This window comes from Lissotriton helveticus, chromosome 7 (assembly GCF_964261635.1).
Source record: "Lissotriton helveticus chromosome 7, aLisHel1.1, whole genome shotgun sequence".
Taxonomy (NCBI): Eukaryota; Metazoa; Chordata; class Amphibia; order Caudata; family Salamandridae; genus Lissotriton; species Lissotriton helveticus.
In genome coordinates, this window is record NC_136068.1 from 1,441,034,418 (window position 1) to 1,441,053,223 (window position 18,806).

General features: G+C 50.0%; 1 protein-coding gene across 2 annotated transcripts in view; it reads right to left on the bottom strand.

Moving 5' to 3' along the window:
- Positions 1 to 18,806, bottom strand: part of LOC144770342 (histo-blood group ABO system transferase-like) — a 652,215-nt gene that overhangs the window by 632,596 nt on the left and 813 nt on the right. The gene's annotated exons all lie outside the window — the stretch shown is intronic.

Consider the following 18,806-nt stretch of genomic DNA (forward strand, 5'->3'; position numbering starts at 1 on the left):
CGTGGAGCTGTGACCGGCAGCTCAAGCTTTGCTCTCTGCAGGGGTAGATGCACAGTCCCAGGGCACAGCACGGGGATCATGGAGAACATAGCACTGCGAATAGTTCAGCAGTGTCCGGTGAACTAATATGCGGCACCGGAAAAAGCTCAGCAGTGTCCAGCGGTATGTAAATAATCTAAAAAAGGTACGCAGATAGGGTGTGCTGTCTGTTATTGTGTGAGCCCTAACTTTTCGATGGGAAAGCAAAACATACCAGAGAATGAAGCGCCGCAAGGAGTTTTAATGTGGTGAAAAACTCCAGGTTCAAAAATGCTCAACAGTATCGGGTGATATGTGGGCATCGCACATAATAAGGTTCTACTTATTAAAGTGATCGGGGTGTAAGGACATTGTCAAACTGGCCAGGGCTGTCTGTGAGGTACGCAGGCCTCGACGGAGTGAAGGCAATGCCAGGGCCCGGCACTCAGTAGAGAGTGCTGATCAGACGGCGAAAACTGCCTGCAGATGGCAGAGTAGTAAAGGGATGGGGGAAGCATGAACAGGAGGGAGGGGGAAAACGGGCGGCCGTGAGAAGTGTGAAGTAGGGGGCGGGGGAGTGGATGCCTGAAGTGAAGCTGCTGGCGGCACCACGCTGGGGAAGCAACAGATGGCTGGCTTTGATGTGGTGATGCAATGGGGAAGCCTGTGGGGAAATGCGCGTGCTTGTGTGCTTGTCTTCGCGTGAACTGTTGGATATCCGCCTGAAATTCTCCGATGGTTTGAGAACTTTTTTGGCCACTTGAATTCTCCCCTATTTACATTCCTTCGGAATGTCATAGGCTCGACCTAAAAACAGAGAAGACCTAGGCCAGCACTGTGGGCGTGTCATTTTGTAGGAAAGTGCACCGCACATGCATCCTGCTACAATACAATACTACATGGGTATATTTTTTTTTTATTTACCAATAAGATTTGAATCTGTAAATAAAAAAATAGTGCAAAAGAGAGTTTTTTCCCCCCAGAAGCACGGGGCGAAGAATTACATGCCAATGGGGAGAAAATGTAATGTGGACTGCGGAGGGGAAAGAAACAGGTGGATGAGAAATACTAGTGATTAAATATAATTTCATATGATCTGTGCAGTTAGTAAGGCTATCAAATAAAAAAAATTTAAGCAAATTCCGTTTAGTTAACAAAACAGTTTAACAGCACAATAGCAGCAAATGTATTTATTTATACTACTTTGTTATTATATTACATGACTCTATTTGGTCGTCTGCTTGTTTCTTTTGGTTGTATCCGCAAGATCTATAACTTGCGGCGTCAGCAATAACTGAGATTTCATGACTGATTTAAACACTAAATAAGGAAGAATGTATGCCCATAATGCAACAAAGCCAATGTCTTCTATCGAGGACTAATAATTATGCCACGGATTCGCGTTTAATCTATTTTCCAATGTTAGATGTGTCTAGGAACATCAAGCACTTAAGGGTGCTCCCTACTTGTGCCTTTTTTCCTGGTGGCAGTACTTTAGAATTGCAGCTTTCACTTTTGTTGTTCCTTTTAGCATTTGAGCCATTGTAGGCGGCAATCCGTCAGTTTCCATTTATTCAGGGAGTAGAACTCCTGTTGTTGCTTGCAAGATCTTATTACACTCTGAAGTTATACTATTGACTTTGAGTGAGACAGCCTCCTCTGTCCCTCAACTCAAGACTCTAATCGAGGCTTTTTCTCTCTTCTTTGGGTATATGATAAATTGGTCGAAGTGTGAGGTGATGTCACTCACATGTAGGAATCAGAGAGCCATACAAGACGATGTTTGTCTCAGATGGAATACCTCAGGTTTGAAGTTTCTAGGTCTGCTGAGAAATAGATATCTAGAAAATATGCTGGCTGATAATACCCAGCCTTTGATGAATAAGATGGAACAGGACTTTCTGAGATGTTCCCCCTCACAGGTCTCGTTTTGGGGAAGGGTAAAGACAGTTAAGTTGGTGATGGTTCCCAGAAAGAACTATGGGGCATATTATCAAGGGGGTTTATCTCCGCTTTTTTGGCTTTAAAAGCCAAGAAAGCGGAGATAAAATGATCTCCCTATTACCTAGCTGTCGCTAACACCAGTTAGCGACAGCTAGTAGGAGATAGCGACCATCTTGAGCCCCACTTTGCATGTCAGTGATATTTATCACTAATGACATGCAAAGTGGGCGTGCCAAGATGTTAGCGACTGGAAACAGTCGCTAACATCGCTATCTCCTATTACCAACTTTTGGAGATATTCGAGCTAAGCGCGAATATCTCGAAAAGCTAACACCTGCCCTGAGCAGTTCTTAGTCATGTTATCCAATGGGAGGTGGATAACATGGCTAAGAGCATTAGCTCGGTAATGCATGAATATCGCTGACTTTTCAGCGATATTCATGCATTGCGGCCGTTTTTTATCGCATTTGCGATAAACCTTGGTAATACCAAGGTTTATCTGCGGTAAAAATCGCCGCAGCTCTGCGGTAAATTTTTGTCTCTAACCAAGCAATAGCGATAATTATCGCTATATGTTTTTAGTAAGTTGCCCCTGATTATTCCTGTGCGTATCCTTCACGCTATAATTCAGAGCATAAAAAGGTTTATCCTGGCAGGAAGAAAACCATGACTTAAATAGTCAAGGTTAAATGAAGATTCCAGATAAGGATTGCTTCTGCTTCGTAACATGCAGCTTTACTATAAGGCTCAACATTTATCGCAACTGGCTTATCTGTTGGTGCCTGTTACTAAATAGCCACATTGGATGGCATGGGAGGAGCAGAATACTACAGACTCCTGTGGGTTTAGGTATCTTGTACAATTATCATGTGTTTGCAGAACTACTTTGTCCTCCGACCATAAGGGCTGTGTGGCCCACTTGGACAGATTTGCGTCCACTGTTGATAGTGAATAGTACAGTTTATAAAAACGCAGCACTTTGGTGCAATGAGGTAATCACTTAAGATGGAAAGTCGATTAGGTGGGCTCTATGGGAGGTACTGGGAATTAAAACAATTGGATACCTCCTTGATGGGAACTTTCTTTGCATTGCTGGAGAGGTAAACTAGGGTGAGAACCGATTCAACTCGCTGATTTTGGGCTACCTTAGTCTAAGGGGTTTTTCCAAGAGTGATGTGGCTAATATGTACCAAATACTTATTGACAATTTATACTAGTACTTGTTTTGCGACAAAATTCTACTGACAGGAGCTGTTAGGAGTGGAATACTCAGAGGTTGACTGGAAGAAAATCTTAAAAGTATCATGCCCGCTCGCTCAGAGAAGCTCGCTTAAAGTTTGCTTATTTTAAAATTATACATAATTGGTATTGGTCTCCTTTCAAATTGTACAAAGCTCATCTTTTTCTCATTGCACATGTTGAAGGTGTTCTCGGGTTGCATGTGATATATACCACATACTTTGTCATGCCCTGTATTAGATACAATATTGGCATTATATGTGGGAAACACCTACGTTTCACTAGTTTTATTCATTTTAAGGTGTCAGACTAAAATGGCTCTGTTGCATGACTGTCGATTTGGAAAATACAACTTCCCATTGGTGTAGATGGATGTCAACTTCCCTTATGGTGGCTAAGACGTGCATTTTGAGGCATTAGTGTACAGAACAGATGCCCATGCATTAAGATTGGATAGCTGAGCTTTATAGGCTGGCAACATATGATGTAGAATCTACAGGTTTCAAGATCAAATTCATGATTTTGGTGGGGTTTGGAATCCTTCATGAGACTTTGTGGTCATTGATTGTTTTCCTTTGGCATTGGACTATTTCTTTTTCATTCAATCAATAGCATGGGGTTTGGCGTGTTTTCATTTCAGGACTAGATTCTGGGATGATATGCTTGGGGGTTGTGTCGTAATATGTTTGTTTGTGGGGTGGACGATTTATGTGGGGAGGGTTACACTAGGTGTTGGACCCGGCCTCATGGCGTGGTCCTACCCCTCCCACATGGTGGGCCCAGGACGACATCGGCCCTCCACCCAGCATCGGACAGCCCTTTTGCCCGACACTGCACGCCCCAACATTGCTGGTCCGGCCACCATCCCGGACCCCCACTACCGACCGGGCTCCAGCGTGGGCCCCTCACGACCTAAGCACACAGCTGTGCCCAACTCCATCTTGGGCCCACCACGTCACGACCACGTGGCCTCGGCCCCGGCCCAGGCCTCAGCACAGCCCAGACATCGAGGCACCAAGATCCACCCAGGTGGTCGAGTGGCCACTCGACAGATCCCGGAGAGAAGGGTGTTTCGATGGCCCTCCAGCCGTCCCCGGACGCCTGGTTTCGATCGCCCCCGGCCTCCCTGGGCGCTGGCTCCACCCCCCTGCTGGGTGTCTGGACACCATCATCCCGGCCCCTCTGACCCCCAGGCGCGAGGGTCCGGACATCAAAGGACTCCAGTCCTATATCTGGGCCAGCCCTGGATTAGGACGTCAGTTGTATCCTGGACTGGAAAGCCCTGCTGACGCTGTCACGGCCGACCCCAGAAGAACTCATTTTTCCTGGAACCGTACGAGAACTTGAGAGCCTGCTGGCACTGCCGCGACCCACCTTTGCCGAACCATCTTGAGAGCCTGCTGGCGCTGCCGCGGCCCACCTTTGCCGAACCATCTTGAGAGCCTGCTGGCGCTGCCGCGGCCCACCTTTGCCGAACCATCTTGAGAGCCTGCTGGCACTGCCGCGGCCCACCCTTGCCGAACCATCTTGAGAGCCTGCTGGCGCTGCCGCGGCCCACCTTCGCCAAACCATCTTGAGAGCCTGCTGGCGCTGCCGCGGCCCACCCTTGCCGAACCACCTGGAGAGCCTGCTGGCGCTGCCGCGGCTCAACCTCTCGGAACCCCCGGCTCGAGGATTGAGAGCTGTGCGCAGGGTATCTCTTCCTACACCCCAACCGAGACTGTCCCGCTACCCTGATCCCCTCTTGCGAGACTTTACAGACCCCTCGGTCTGCTTGTACATATCACTGAGAACCAGCAGCCTTTATTTCCTGATAAAGCTTACGAACTCGACCTCTGGTGAGGTGTCCATTTGTAGTGTGTGGTTACTCTGCTGTGTGATCCTAGGAGAGGGCCCTCACCCAGGAGGCCTCTCAGTAACGCTCGGCTACTTCTTGACGGAGAGGTGGACCTAGGGGTGGTCAGTCAGACATCTTCTGCCTCCCCCGGGGTCGCCTTTCTAACATTGGTGGCAAGCGACGGGATCCGAGCCGACGCAGATCGTACAGGAGAGGAATTCACTCACTACCGAGAAAAACACACCGCGACCATGACTACTCAGGAAACCAGACCGACAGCGGAATTCCAGAAAGAAAAGATGGAAGATTACAGCCACAAGGAATTAAAACAATTTTGCAAGGACCGAGGCATCGCTACCACGGGCCTCAACACCAAAGAGGATTTTAAATCAGCCCTGCAAGCCTGGGCGGACGCCGATAACGCGCCGCCCCAGAATGAAGACAACCCTGGCCCGAATGGACGCCCGGAGACCGACGCGAACCCAGCGAGGGAAAGAACCGCAGACCTGGACACGGGCCTCCCCCACGGAGACGCCCAAGAACGAGAGAGGAACCGGCTCCACGAGTTGGAGCTCGCCCGACTCCGACAAGGAGAGATACAGCTGGCAGAAAAGAAATTAGCCCTCGAGCAACTACGGCTGGAAGGAGACCTAGAGGAAAGGAGAAGACAACGAGACCTCGAAGAAAAGAAACTCGTGCTCGAGCATGAGCGCGGCCTCAAAGAACTGGAAATCAAGGCCAAGACAACAGAAACCGGCACCGCCGGGGGTAAGGCCTCACCCCCGCCGGGGGACACGAAGGTGCACATACCCAAGGAGGTCGTCAAAGAATACTATAAGAACGACGACATCCAACAGTGGTTCAAGGCCTACGAGGTCGCCATGACCGCCCAATCGAGTACCCCTCAAAGACTGGGGCGCCGGCTTATGGGGGAAGTTCATCAACGAGGGGAGAGACGCCCTGCTAGAGCTCCCCGACGCCGAGATGACCTCGTACGAACACATGAAGACCGCCCTCCTCACTCGCTACGGACTCACCCCCGAAATGTACCGGCAGCGATTTCGAGACTGTAAGAAAATCCCCGGTACCACTTGGGTGGAGTACGTGAACTTTTACAGCAGAGCCTTCGAAGGGTGGATCAGAGGCTGCCAGGTCACCACCTACCAGCAGTTGGTCGACCTCATCCTATGGGAGCATCTTTCCAATAATTGCTTCGTCGAACTCCGGCAGCACCTCCTCGACAGCAAATTGACAGAGCCACGAAAACTCGCTGTCGAGGCGGATAGATGGGTGAGCAACCGAGTTCCCTGGAGTTCGATGGGAGACTACGGCCGGGGATCCCCGGGGAACCATCGACCCCGAGGCGGCGGAGGAGGCCAGAGCAGGGGCCGAGACACCCCTGCGGGGTTATCCCCTACCTCCCCGTCGCCATCCCTGGGTTGGAGGGGAGGCCCCACAGCAAGACCCGGGCCCCGCCCGAATGTTACGTGCCACAGATGCCAGCGACAGGGCCATTATGCGAACGACCCTCTCTGCCCGATGAACCAGCGACTCAGCACCACCGGTCCCCCGAGCCGCCAGATCGCGGCCGCCGCCCTGAGTGCCGAGGGAGGCGAAGAAGAGGGCGACGACACCGAGCAGGCCGAGTGGGAGCCCGCAGCCATGATCTTAGCCTGCTTGGGTGATCGAGACATGATCCCCCGAGACCCGATCCCAGGTAACACCCAGAAATACCGCCAATGGGTCACCATCAATGGACGCCGGGCCGAAGCCCTCCGGGATACTGGAGCCAGCGTGACGGCGGTCCGCTGCCACTTGGTGACCCCAGAACAAATTCTCCCCAACGTCTTGTGCCCAGTACGGTCGGCTGACAACTCTGAAAGTTTGTGCCAGATGGCCCGCATCCCCTTCGAGTGGGGAGGGGTGTCGGGCATGCTGAAAGTGACTGTCCGAGACGATGCCCCCGTGGACTGCCTCCTCGGGAACGACCTGGAAAGTTCCCTCTGGGCCGGCGTAGAGCGGAGAGAGCATCTGGGGATGCTAGGCCTTCCCGAGTGGGTTTGTGCGACCACCCGCTCCATGTCCGCCCGGGCCTCCCCCTCAACGGAGGAAGCCCCGATCGAGGAGCCGGAGTGGCCCACACCTCCACCGCCCGCCGTCCCCGAGGACACGGACCCTGAACCCGGCCCCCAGGGGCCCAGCCATGAGGAAATCACCGAGCTCGGCCACCTGCCGGAACTAGCTCAGTGGCGCCAAGAAGGTGGCCCCACCCGCGAACAATTCCGACAAGAACAGAGCACCTGTCCCTCCCTCGAGGGAATTCGACGACAAGCCGCCGCTCAAGCCGCTGGAGACCCTACGGGGTCCCACTGGGTCTATTGGGACAACGACCTTCTCTACAGTGAACAGAAGATTGCCGAACTAGGGGCCAGCCGGGTGCTGGTCGTTCCCCTCCGATTTCGAGACTTCCTCTTGAACTTAGCACATGATGTGCCCCTCGCCGGGCACCTGGGGCAGGACAAAACTTACAGCCGCCTGGTGACTCATTTCTACTGGCTGAAAATGCGCAACGATGTGCACAATCACTGCAGATCCTGCCCAACCTGTCAAGCCAGCGGGAAGAGCGGGGGGAAAGTCAAAGCCCCGCTCCAGCCGTTTCCCGTGGTCACCACCCCCTTCGAGCGAGTGGGGATAGACATCGTGGGGCCCCTGGACCCCCGCACCCCTCAAGGGCACCGCTTCATCCTCGTGCTGGTGGACCATGCCACCCGATATCCGGAAGCCATCCCCCTCCGAACCATCACGGCCCCAGTAGTAGGCCGAGCCCTAATGGGGATCTTCTCCAGAGTCGGCTTCCCCCGAGAAGTCGTGAGTGATCGGGGCACAAACTTTATTTCCAAGTATATGCGATCCCTGTGGCAACAGTGCGGGGTCACATATAAGTTCACCACCCCGTATCACCCCCAAGGAAATGGACTTGTGGAGCGGTTTAACCGAATGCTGAAGGGAATGATCAAGGGCGTCGAGGAGCCACTACGACGCAAATGGGATGTTCTGCTGCCTTGCCTCCTGTTTGCGTACCGCGAAGTACCCCAGAAGTCCCTGGGGTTCAGCCCCTTCGAACTATTGTATGGGCACCTGGTCCGGGGCCCCCTCAGCCTGGTCAAAGAAGGCTGGGAGACGGCTGTCCGAGGTGCTCCACCAGATGTCTACCAGTACCTCCTGACCCTCCGCAACCAGACTCGGAAGTTCCGGGAACTTGCCGAAGCCAACCTTGAAGCCAGTCAGGAGGAGATGAAACGCTGGTATGACCAGAACGCCTCGTCCATCGAATTCGAACCAGGCCAGCAGGTCTGGGTCATGTCCCCGGTTGAACCTTGTGCCCTCCAGGACAAGTGGACGGGGCCCTTCAAAGTGGTGGAGCGCAAGAGCCCCGTCACTTACTTGGTGGACATGGAGTCCCCCAGGAACCCCCTCCGGGTTCTACACACTAACCGGCTCAAGCCGCACTTTGCCCGCACTGAACTAAGCCTGCTGTTAGCGACCGATGAAGGAGCTGAAGACGACTCCGAACCACTGCCAGATCTCATGAGCACCACTGAGAAGGACGGCTCCATCGAAGGGGTCATGCTCTCCTCCACCCTGACCCCGGAGCAGCACCATGACTGCCGGCAGCTGCTGGGGCAGTTTGCAGATCTGTTTTCCCTCACCCCTGGAGTCACCCGGTGGTGTGTCCACGATGTAGACACCGGAGACAGCCCACCTGTAAGACACCGAGCTTTCCGAGTGCCCGATCGAGTTCGGGCCTGCATCCAGTCCGAGGTGGCCAAGATGCTAGAGCTGGGGGTAGTCGAACCCTCCGACAGTCCGTGGGCCAGCCCAGTTGTCCTGGTCCCTAAAGCCGCCGCCCCCGGCACGCCCCCGGAGCTCCGGTTCTGTGTTGACTACCGGGGGCTGAATGCCGTCACCAGGACCGACGCCCATCCCATCCCCCGGGCGGATGAACTGATCGATCGCCTGGGGGCTGCGAAGTATCTCAGCACCTTCGATCTCACGGCCGGGTATTGGCAGATCGGCCTCACCCCTGGAGCACAAGAGCGATCAGCCTTCTCGACCCCTGATGGCCACTACCATTTCAAGGTGATGCCCTTCTGCATGAAAAACGCCCCGGCCACCTTCCAGAGACTCGTGAATAGAGTGCTGGCCGGGCTAGAAGAGTTCAGCGCCGCCTACCTAGACGACATTGCAGTGTACAGCCTCCGCTGGGATACACACCTGACCCACCTCCGGGAGGTCCTGACGGCCCTCCGACGGGCCTGACTAACAATAAAGGCCAGCAAGTGCCAGATCGGCCAAGGGTCCGTGACGTATCTGGGGCACCAGGTGGGAAGCGGCCGGGTGGCTCCCCTCCAGCCAAAGATTGACGCCATCCGGGCCTGGGAGCCCCCAATCACCCAAACAGCCGTCCGAGCCTTCCTGGGGCTCACCGGATACTATTGGCGCTTCATCAAAGACTATGGAAGCATTGTGGGGCCCCTCACAGGTCTGACCTCCAATAAGCTACCCCAGAAGGTGTGCTGGACCCCAGAGTGCCAAGCAGCCTTCGAGACTCTAAAGACTGCCATGTGCACCGCCCCTGTGCTCCAGGCCCCCGACTACAGCCGAGAGTTTGTGGTCCAAACCGACGCCTCGGAGCACGGCATTGGGGCGGTCCTCTCCCAAGTGAACTCTGAGGGAATCGACCTCCCCGTTGCCTTCATCAGCCGGCGGCTGCTAGCCAGAGAACAGCGCTGGAGCACCATCGAGAGGGAAGCCTTCGCCGTCGTGTGGGCCCTAAAGAAGCTCCGGCCCTACCTCTTCGGCACCCACTTCTGGGTCCAGACCGACCACCGGCCCCTGCGGTGGTTGATGCAGATGCGGGGCGAGAACCCGAAACTGTTGCGATGGTCCATCTCACTGCAAGGGATGGACTTCACTGTGGAGCATCGCCCTGGCAACGACCACGCCAATGCTGACGGCCTCTCCAGATTCTTCCACCTCGGCGAGGAGAAACCCCAAGAAGATGGGTGACTCTCCCCTGCCTTCAGCTGGGGGGGACGCGTGTTGGACCCGGCCTCATGGCGTGGTCCTACCCCTCCCGCATGGTGGGCCCAGGTCGACATCGGCCCTCCACCCAGCATCGGACAGCCCTTTTGCCCGACACTGCACGCCCCAACATTGCTGGTCCGGCCACCATCCCGGACCCCCACTACCGACCGGGCTCCAGCGTGGGCCCCTCACGACCTAAGCACACGGCTGTGCCCGACTCCATCTTGGGCCCACCACGTCACAACCACGTGGCCTCGGCCCCGGCCCAGGCCTCAGCACAGCCCAGACATCGAGGCACCAAGATCCACCCAGGTGGTCGAGTGGCCACTCGACAGATCCCGGAGAGAAGGGTGTTTCGATGGCCCTCCAGCCGTCCCCGGACGCCTGGTTTCGATCGCCCCCGGCCTCCCTGGGCGCTGGCTCCACCCCCCTGCTGGGTGTCTGGACACCATCATCCCGGCCCCTCTGACCCCCAGGCGCGAGGGTCCGGACATCAAAGGACTCCAGTCCTATATCTGGGCCAGCCCTGGATTAGGACGTCAGTTGTATCCTGGACTGGAAAGCCCTGCTGACGCTGTCACGGCCGACCCCAGAAGAACTAATTTTTCCTGGAACCTTACGAGAACTTGAGAGCCTGCTGGCGCTGCCGCGGCCCACCTTTGCCGAACCATCTTGAGAGCCTGCTGGTGCTGCCGCGGCCCACCTTTGCCGAACCATCTTGAGAGCCTGCTGGCGCTGCCGCGGCCCACCTTTGCCGAACCATCTTGAGAGCCTGCTGGCGCTGCCGCGGCCCACCCTTGCCGAACCATCTTGAGAGCCTGCTGGCGCTGCCGCGGCCCACCTTCGCCAAACCATCTTGAGAGCCTGCTGGCGCTGCCGCGGCCCACCCTTGCCGAACCACCTGGAGAGCCTGCTGGCGCTGCCGCGGCCCACCTTTGCCGAACCATCTTGAGAGCCTGCTGGCGCTGCCGCGGCCCACCTTTGCCGAACCATCTTGAGAGCCTGCTGGCGCTGCCGCGGCTCAACCTCTCGGAACCCCCGGCTCGAGGATTGAGAGCTGTGCGCAGGGTATCTCTTCCTACACCCCAACCGAGACTGTCCCGCTACCCTGATCCCCTCTTGCGAGACTTTACAGACCCCTCGGTCTGCTTGTACATATCGCTGAGAACCAGCAGCCTTTATTTCCTGATAAAGCTTACGAACTCGACCTCTGGTGTGGTGTCCATTTGTAGTGTGTGGTTACTCTGCTGTGCGATCCTAGGAGAGGGCCCTCACCCAGGAGGCCTCTCAGTAACGCTCGGCTACTTCTTGACGGAGAGGTGGACCTAGGGGTGGTCAGTCAGACATCTTCTGCCTCCCCGGGGTCGCCTTTCTAACACTAGGCATTGCTTAAACTGTGCTGGTTAAGAATGATGGCTCTTCTGTTTCATATTGTTCTTTTTTTGTAATGTTCTCTCTTCTTTCTTTCGATCTCATTATTCCTTATAGGAATCGTATATATTTTAGTATTTATGTTGAAGTGAGGTACTTTGTATTGATTACCGTTATATTTCATGTATTATGAAAATCACAATAAAGAAATGTTCTAAAAGAAAAAAAGAAAAAGAAGAAATGCAGCCTGACATGCTGGGTCTTGTCTGGTAAGCCCAAGTGCATTTCTTAACTGGCCTGCCCATTGATAAACAAAAAGAAATCCTTTTGGTCTTACTTTTTTTTTAAGGTCCAAACTGTTAGTCACCATAATAGTGAAAACCTCCTGGCTGCAAGAAAGCAAGAAAGAACTGGAATTAACTTGGTATTTATGACTAAGTAGGGATCAATCAGAAGGACGGAGTAGTGTCCTATACATACATCCTCTATGAGGAGACAATTTTAGTGGTACACTCGTTCTTCAAGGAAAACAGATGAGATCTAGGGGAGCCTATGACTGTCACCAGATCTAGTCGGACTCAGGTACCATGTCTTAGTTCATTTATTTCTTCTAAACCAAATACGAGGATCTTTGTTTTGGACGTATTAGCATCCAGTTTATTAACTGTATTATAGACACATAACCCTTCTAACGACCTCTCAAGATGAATACTAGTTTCATTCATAATATACAGAACCATCCACTGAAAGAGTTGTTGAAGGACCTTGACTTTTCCTAGGCTTGGCAGGAAGCAGTCTTTACAATGATACCTTTTCTAGGCACGCAAGTATGCCCCTACCACGCATGATAAAGTGAGTGTAGTGTATGTATACTCAAATAATGGTATGGCTACATTTAGCACTTAGAGGTGGGTAGTGCTATAGGGTGGTAATGGTAATGGAGTTATGTGGTGGTAAAGAGTAGTAAGGGACATTTTAGGGCTATGGGGTGGGTAGTGGTAGAAGAAGTTAAGGAGTAAATTAAAAAAGTGTGATGGTGGATTCTGTACCCTCCCCTAAAAATTGAAAAAAAAAATATTCATTTTAAGTGTAGGTAGTGGTAAAGGGGGGTAGGGATAATTTTACAGTTTAAGGGTGTGTAGTGGTTAAGGCACATTAGGATACAATTACATTAAAATGTGGTAAAGGCATCTGTGTGGTATTGTCATACAACCGCCAAAATGCAGCTATTCTTCAGACCTTTATTGATGTGACCTCATCTTGAGACTCTGGTACCATTACCAGCCTTTACCCTCACCTAAATGTCTGAGTGAAGGGAGGCGATACTTATTAAACATATGAAATACCCCATGTAGCAAGTTTTCCCTCCAAACGAAAATGGTCTACACTGTCGAAGGCAGCAGTACAATAGTATATGTACCAGGTGAACAAGTTCGCCATCCCCATCCCCCTCCTCCCAACATCAGGATACCAGAAAGACAATAAACACCATGTTTACAACACTCTCCGCTATGCTAAACGTAGGATTAAACCCTGTTTTGATAGAAACGTTATTGATTGCTTAGATTCAACAGCTTTCTAATTCACCTAAAGGGATAATAGGGTGTGTGTTTGCCTCAATCTTTAGCAGTGCAATTAATAGATAATTATTAGGGTCACCCTTTTATTAAGGAAGTGAAGCAAAGAGCCTCTGAAGGAATTAGGAACCTGCTGAATATGCAATGTGGCTTTAAATAACAAATTAAGGGCCATATGTACAAAAGCATTTTTGCGGTCAAAAACGGCCCTATTCTCAAAATGTGGCTTTTTCCAATGCAAAAATGCCTTTTCATATATACAGAACACAAATTGTGATACAGTAAAATGTGACCAAATCAGGGACAAGGAACTCAGCAACAGCATTAACTCACTGAGCGATGCCACATATAAATACAAAGCTGTGACCTACATATTAGATGCTGTGCTTTCTAGTATGATAAACCATACACAAGTATATATTGGGATTCATTTATAGGCAGACATACAAGGAGTGTGCCTGCATAAGCCACTATTAGTAGCAATGATAAAGTGTAGATGCCCTGGTACTTTTAGTGGTAAAAACACTATAACATATTGCCTTGAAATCAAAATTACTTTAAAGCTGTATAGCCAGTTATTCACCATGGCACTCATGCAGGTTTGCAATGATCCCCGTGTGCTATCTAATCACGATACAAGTGGGTGCGGGGGCGGAACTTAATTCTGCAGAGTTACATACAAACTAGGCCTGGGCGGTTAACTCTACTCTGCTCACTGAGTTTGCAGAGTTTTCCGCACTCTGCAAAGTGCCAAAAAACTTGCAGAGTTTTTTCCTCCGTCGTGCTAGCCAATGTCAAGTTGGCAAGCGTGAGCGAGATAAATCCTCCTTTCCCAGCGAGATTTCTCAATGCAGGCAGTCAGATTTCTCAACGTGGGCGTTCATGTATGGGCACGACCACCCGCATCGAGAAACCTTCCGTTCACGTTGAGAAAGTTGCAACTCGGGTAGAAAATCTACAAGAGTGGCAAGAAAAGAAGCAGGGCCCTCTTGCGCCGAACATAGTGCAGTTTGTGCTGATTTTACAGTTTGGGAAAAACACAAGGCACTGAAAATCAAAGTGAACGACATGACCAAATGAACTTCACCGCTTGCGGAACTCCGCATAGCGCAGTGGATTTTTTGGGTCACTTTGCGGAGTTCCACATGGCAGAATTCCGCAAAACAACAGGTGGAAATATACATGTTGTGCTGCAATTTAGCACCAGTAGTTTGAGCAGTGCAAAATAAATCTCCGTAAACGACACCATGAGATGCACAAGAGCACGTGGCCATTTGAGTTGATTTTGCTGCCGCTTAAGTAGAAAATTCACTTGAGCTGCAGCAAATCTTCTTGATAAGCAACCCTCTGACCGTGATCGCCCACTTTAGAAAATGGTGCTAGAGGATGCCAAATCTCGCTTGAGCTCACATTTCTGGAGCCTTGCATGAAAATATTCTGATACGCAACGATGGAAGGAATTTGGCCGGAACTCAACGCTACAAGAGTAATGCGGAGTCGCCATATTCCGCAGGCCCACCCTAGACACAATAAAAGATAAAGCGTCAACATTTCGTCCTAGACACATTTACATGTGTTTCATCAGGAGTAAGCCATCTATCTGTCTTTGTGTTCTATGTTATTTCCAGATACTGAAAAGGCTTCTTGTATCTTTCTGAAGTGAGAAGTGCAAAGTGCCAATCAAGTAATGTAATAGCCCAGCTTTGTAAGCTCAATATAATGTTCAATAAACTCAGGGCAAAGAGTCTTGTGTGCTTTAAAAAGCTGCTTTATATTTGCAGTAGCTCAAATCCACACACTTCTGTTAACTCATGATCAGCGTTCCGTTCAGCTGGGAATGCTGATGTATCATCGCTAACCAATCAATTCCACCATGTTTATAAAACATTTCTTAATGTTTTGTGAAAGAACAGGGTTGTGCCTGTACTGTCAACTCTGTCCGTTCTGACTTGCATAATTACAGTGGTGCTGGAACAATTTTCAGATTAGGGGTGCTGCAATGTTACATCACTGAAGTCATTAGGATTGTGATAATTTAAGCATCACACTAAGAACAAGTGTAGTGAATGAGCAACGTCCATACCACAAAAGAGTGGTAAAGGTGTGGTGTGTCGTCTGTGGTGTATTTTAGAGCACAGTCGCACATATGTTACTAAAACACTGTGTGGTAGGACACTGTCATTTACAGAGAACACATAATTGGCCATTAAATTTGCACAGACGTACAGTTTTACAGACAACTATATAGCACACAAATGATGAGTGGAAATCAGATTTCCCAAATATGTAACATTTGTGCTTCACCCAGTAAAGTGTCTCAATTTGTTTTTATCATATTAGAATGTCCATTCCCATCCTACTTTATAATTGCCAAAAACGGTGCTTTTCTAACTGCTGATATATTTTAAATAATTTGTACAGCTCCTATACAGGTGTTAAAATTGTGTTGTGTTGGCATTGTGCAGCTTTTCCTCCTACACTCCTTGTACCCCAGCGTGATAGTCCCATAGTTTACTTTACAAAGCCTCTTGTTATGTACTTTTTAAAAGAAAAATACAAGCCTTAGCTGTCTTCAGTTGTAGAATAGAAATCACAAATGGAGTCGGGATCTGGGGGGAGGGAAGTAGACACACGCTTTAGTAGAATAAAGAACTATATGTACACACAGCAGAATGGATAGTCACAGGCCCGCATTGCAAGGATAAATCTCTGAAAAAATATGTAGATAAGCAGCATAGAGGCACCAGATGTGGGAGGTTAGGCCTTGCAGAGAAGAAGTAGGCGTGTAGGGAGTGAGCATATCCAGGCTTCAAAGAACAAGATAAGCCAAGGACACAGGTACTGTAGAGGTGATGTGGAAATGTAACAATAACACGTGCACGCGTCACATTCCATATACGAGTGATTAGTTGTTTTTGCAGAAAGTAGTACCTTTTGATATAATGTTGTGCTTGGGCTAAATTTTGATTTAATATGTAATTGTGTGACAAAATGACGTTTGCAAAGGTAAAAAATAAACCTTTCTTGTAAATTGAAGTTCGATTCCAGTTCCACAGAGTGGACGACCCTCTGTGCGCTCTTTTTATAAACTTTAGGCTATGCTGCCAACAGAAGTTTCGTGGGACAACATTTTCACTTTGTAGAGAAAGAAAAATAAACACAAATTTTTGTTTTTACATAATAAGCAGCATTTTGACAGAACATATAGCCTGAAATTTGACCTCTGTCTATGAATGCACAACAAATGTGACACGATTGAAATCAAAATGTATAGGCATCTTTATGGCTCATTCACATTCTATTTTGGGGGTGCTTACAGCACTGCCATACCCCTACTTTGCATATTTATAAACACACGACGTAAACAGATGTAGGCCCAACCATATGTGTTGTAGAGTTTATCATCAGCATTCCCCCTAAAAAAGGCGCCGTAAACTCGTTTTAACTTTATTTTACAATACAGGGAAAGGGCCAGCCCAGGCCCAGAATAAGGTTCTTTCCCAAACAAGCAGTATGTTTGTTTCGTCAGACCTGAATACCAGTTCCACTTTATTTCGTCACAGCTCTTCACACATTCGTTTTTAACTTTGCTGTCTTAAATAATTTACATTAATTTACGCATTACACAGATCCCTCTAAAAATACCACGCTGAATTGGTGCAAAAATCGCGTACTCTTCCAGGTGTAATGCTTGATTCCAGTGCTTTAAATGGGCCGGTACTCACCGGTACTGAGTACCGGCACTTCCGATTTTTTTTACCCACAGTACCGGCACTTCTCCACAGACAGGTTAGAGTACCGGTACCGTGATGTTGTCATTTGCTGCAAGCAGCATGCTTGTCGTTATTATGGGAGTCAGCGGCTCGGGTATACGTGTGTCACAATCAGAAGTGTAAGCTGTGTATTTCCATTTCCTGCCAATGCCCACAGTCTGTGTGTGAGGCAGGCTTACACCGACGAAATTGAGTTAAAGTTGGCGTCAGCGAGTGGTGGTGCGCTTGTGTATTCCGCTTAGTGCTCTATTGTTTACGGCGATAACATTTCCCTCCTGGGGTCAAGGTCTGCAAAAGGGCAGAACTTGTTTCTAGAGCTAGTACAAAAGAAGCTGAACATTACAGAGTTATTCTGTCTTCTGTTTTATCTTGGCAGTTGGCACAGGCTCCCAGGTGCTGGTAATGGTAAATCATTGTTTTGTTCATTGACCAGTCACACCAATGCCCACAGCAGGCGCGCAACACCCATTGGGATCACGGGGCTTCAGCCCCCCCCCCCCCCCCCCGTCGTGTTTGTCAGCCTGGGCGAAGAAAGGTTCGCGGGCTGGCGAGCATCTAATTGCAGCCCCACCCGAGTACTTAACAGGGCCGGACTGGCTACCAGGCAGTTGTGTGTGCTGCCGAGCAGGGGGATGCTTTCGTTGATGGGGACCTGTGTGTGCAAAACGAAATTCGTTTTGCTTTTTTTTTTTCAAAGCGCACGCAGGTCCCCATCAACGAAATACGCCCATACCACGGAGAATTCATCTGCATCCCCCTGCTCGGCAGCACACACAACTGACCAGTAGCCAGTCCGGCCCTGGTACTTAACAGGTCATTTAGTTGTAAATGAGGCTTTTAGTAGTTCATGAAGCTTTTGTTATGTGTTCACCCCTTCTTACAGCCACTCTGTCTAAGTTCGGAAAAATTAGCCCCCCCCCCTGAAATATTTTTCAGCCCCCCCCCCCCCGAAATTTGGCTCTGGCTGCCCGCCTGGCCCACAGTATATCTAAACGGCAGTTTATTGCTTTTTTCTCTTTCTTCGCCCAACAAAAAATGGATAAAGAAGGGATTACATTGCAATGTAGCCAAGATATTGTTCTTTGTAATTTGTTTTGTAAGTTTCAACTCATTTGAAAATACATGGCTATGCATTTATGTTCAACGAAATTTTTAAAGTCATTATATTGCCGAGCACGTAAGATGGCATGAAATCTTTTCCATCTATTTTTTGTTGTGTGGGCTTAGTGGAGTTATCACATTAAATAAATAAATAAATCCACGGCAGGCGCAGGTTAGGTTTCTCCTGCAGGGCAGATTTCGCTCTGCTTCGGAGGAGCATCATGTGCAATCGGTTAAGCTGTTTTATTGCCATAAACACATTCCTCGTGTGTTTTGACGTGCTGCAACTGGTACAGAAGATGGCTGTAATGCCAGAAACCGGTCCTCGAAAGCTTGTTTCCGGTCCAGGGAAGGCATGGCTTGACAGTTCGGGCTGGACTGTTCCCATGAGGCACAGGGTCAGACTGATTTGCATATAGCCATGTCTGAACAGGGGTGGCAGAGTGGGCTAAAGAACGGTGATGGATCAAACCCAGATCTTTTGACTGGGTGTGAGTGTTTGATTGGTTCAGATGCTCCGTCCATCACCACCCCCTTTTGTACCGCAACTGGTACAGAAGTCATTATGTACGATCATATAGTGCTCTTTGCCCCGCCCGTAGCTCCGCCCACTTGCCACACCTCTATTCTAATGAGTACCTGCACCTATTTTTTCCCATTTAAAGCACTGCTTGATTCTTTTTATTTCTTTTCTTTTTTTTAATACAGATTTATATAGCGCTCAGTTATCAGAGCGCTTTACATGCGCACCTGCTACGTTACACAAGGTCCCTTTTTGGGGTTAGGCATGGGGAGATTAATTATAACAGCCCAGAATCACAGGATGTTCTGCCGAGATTAGATCCTGCGTCCCCAAGT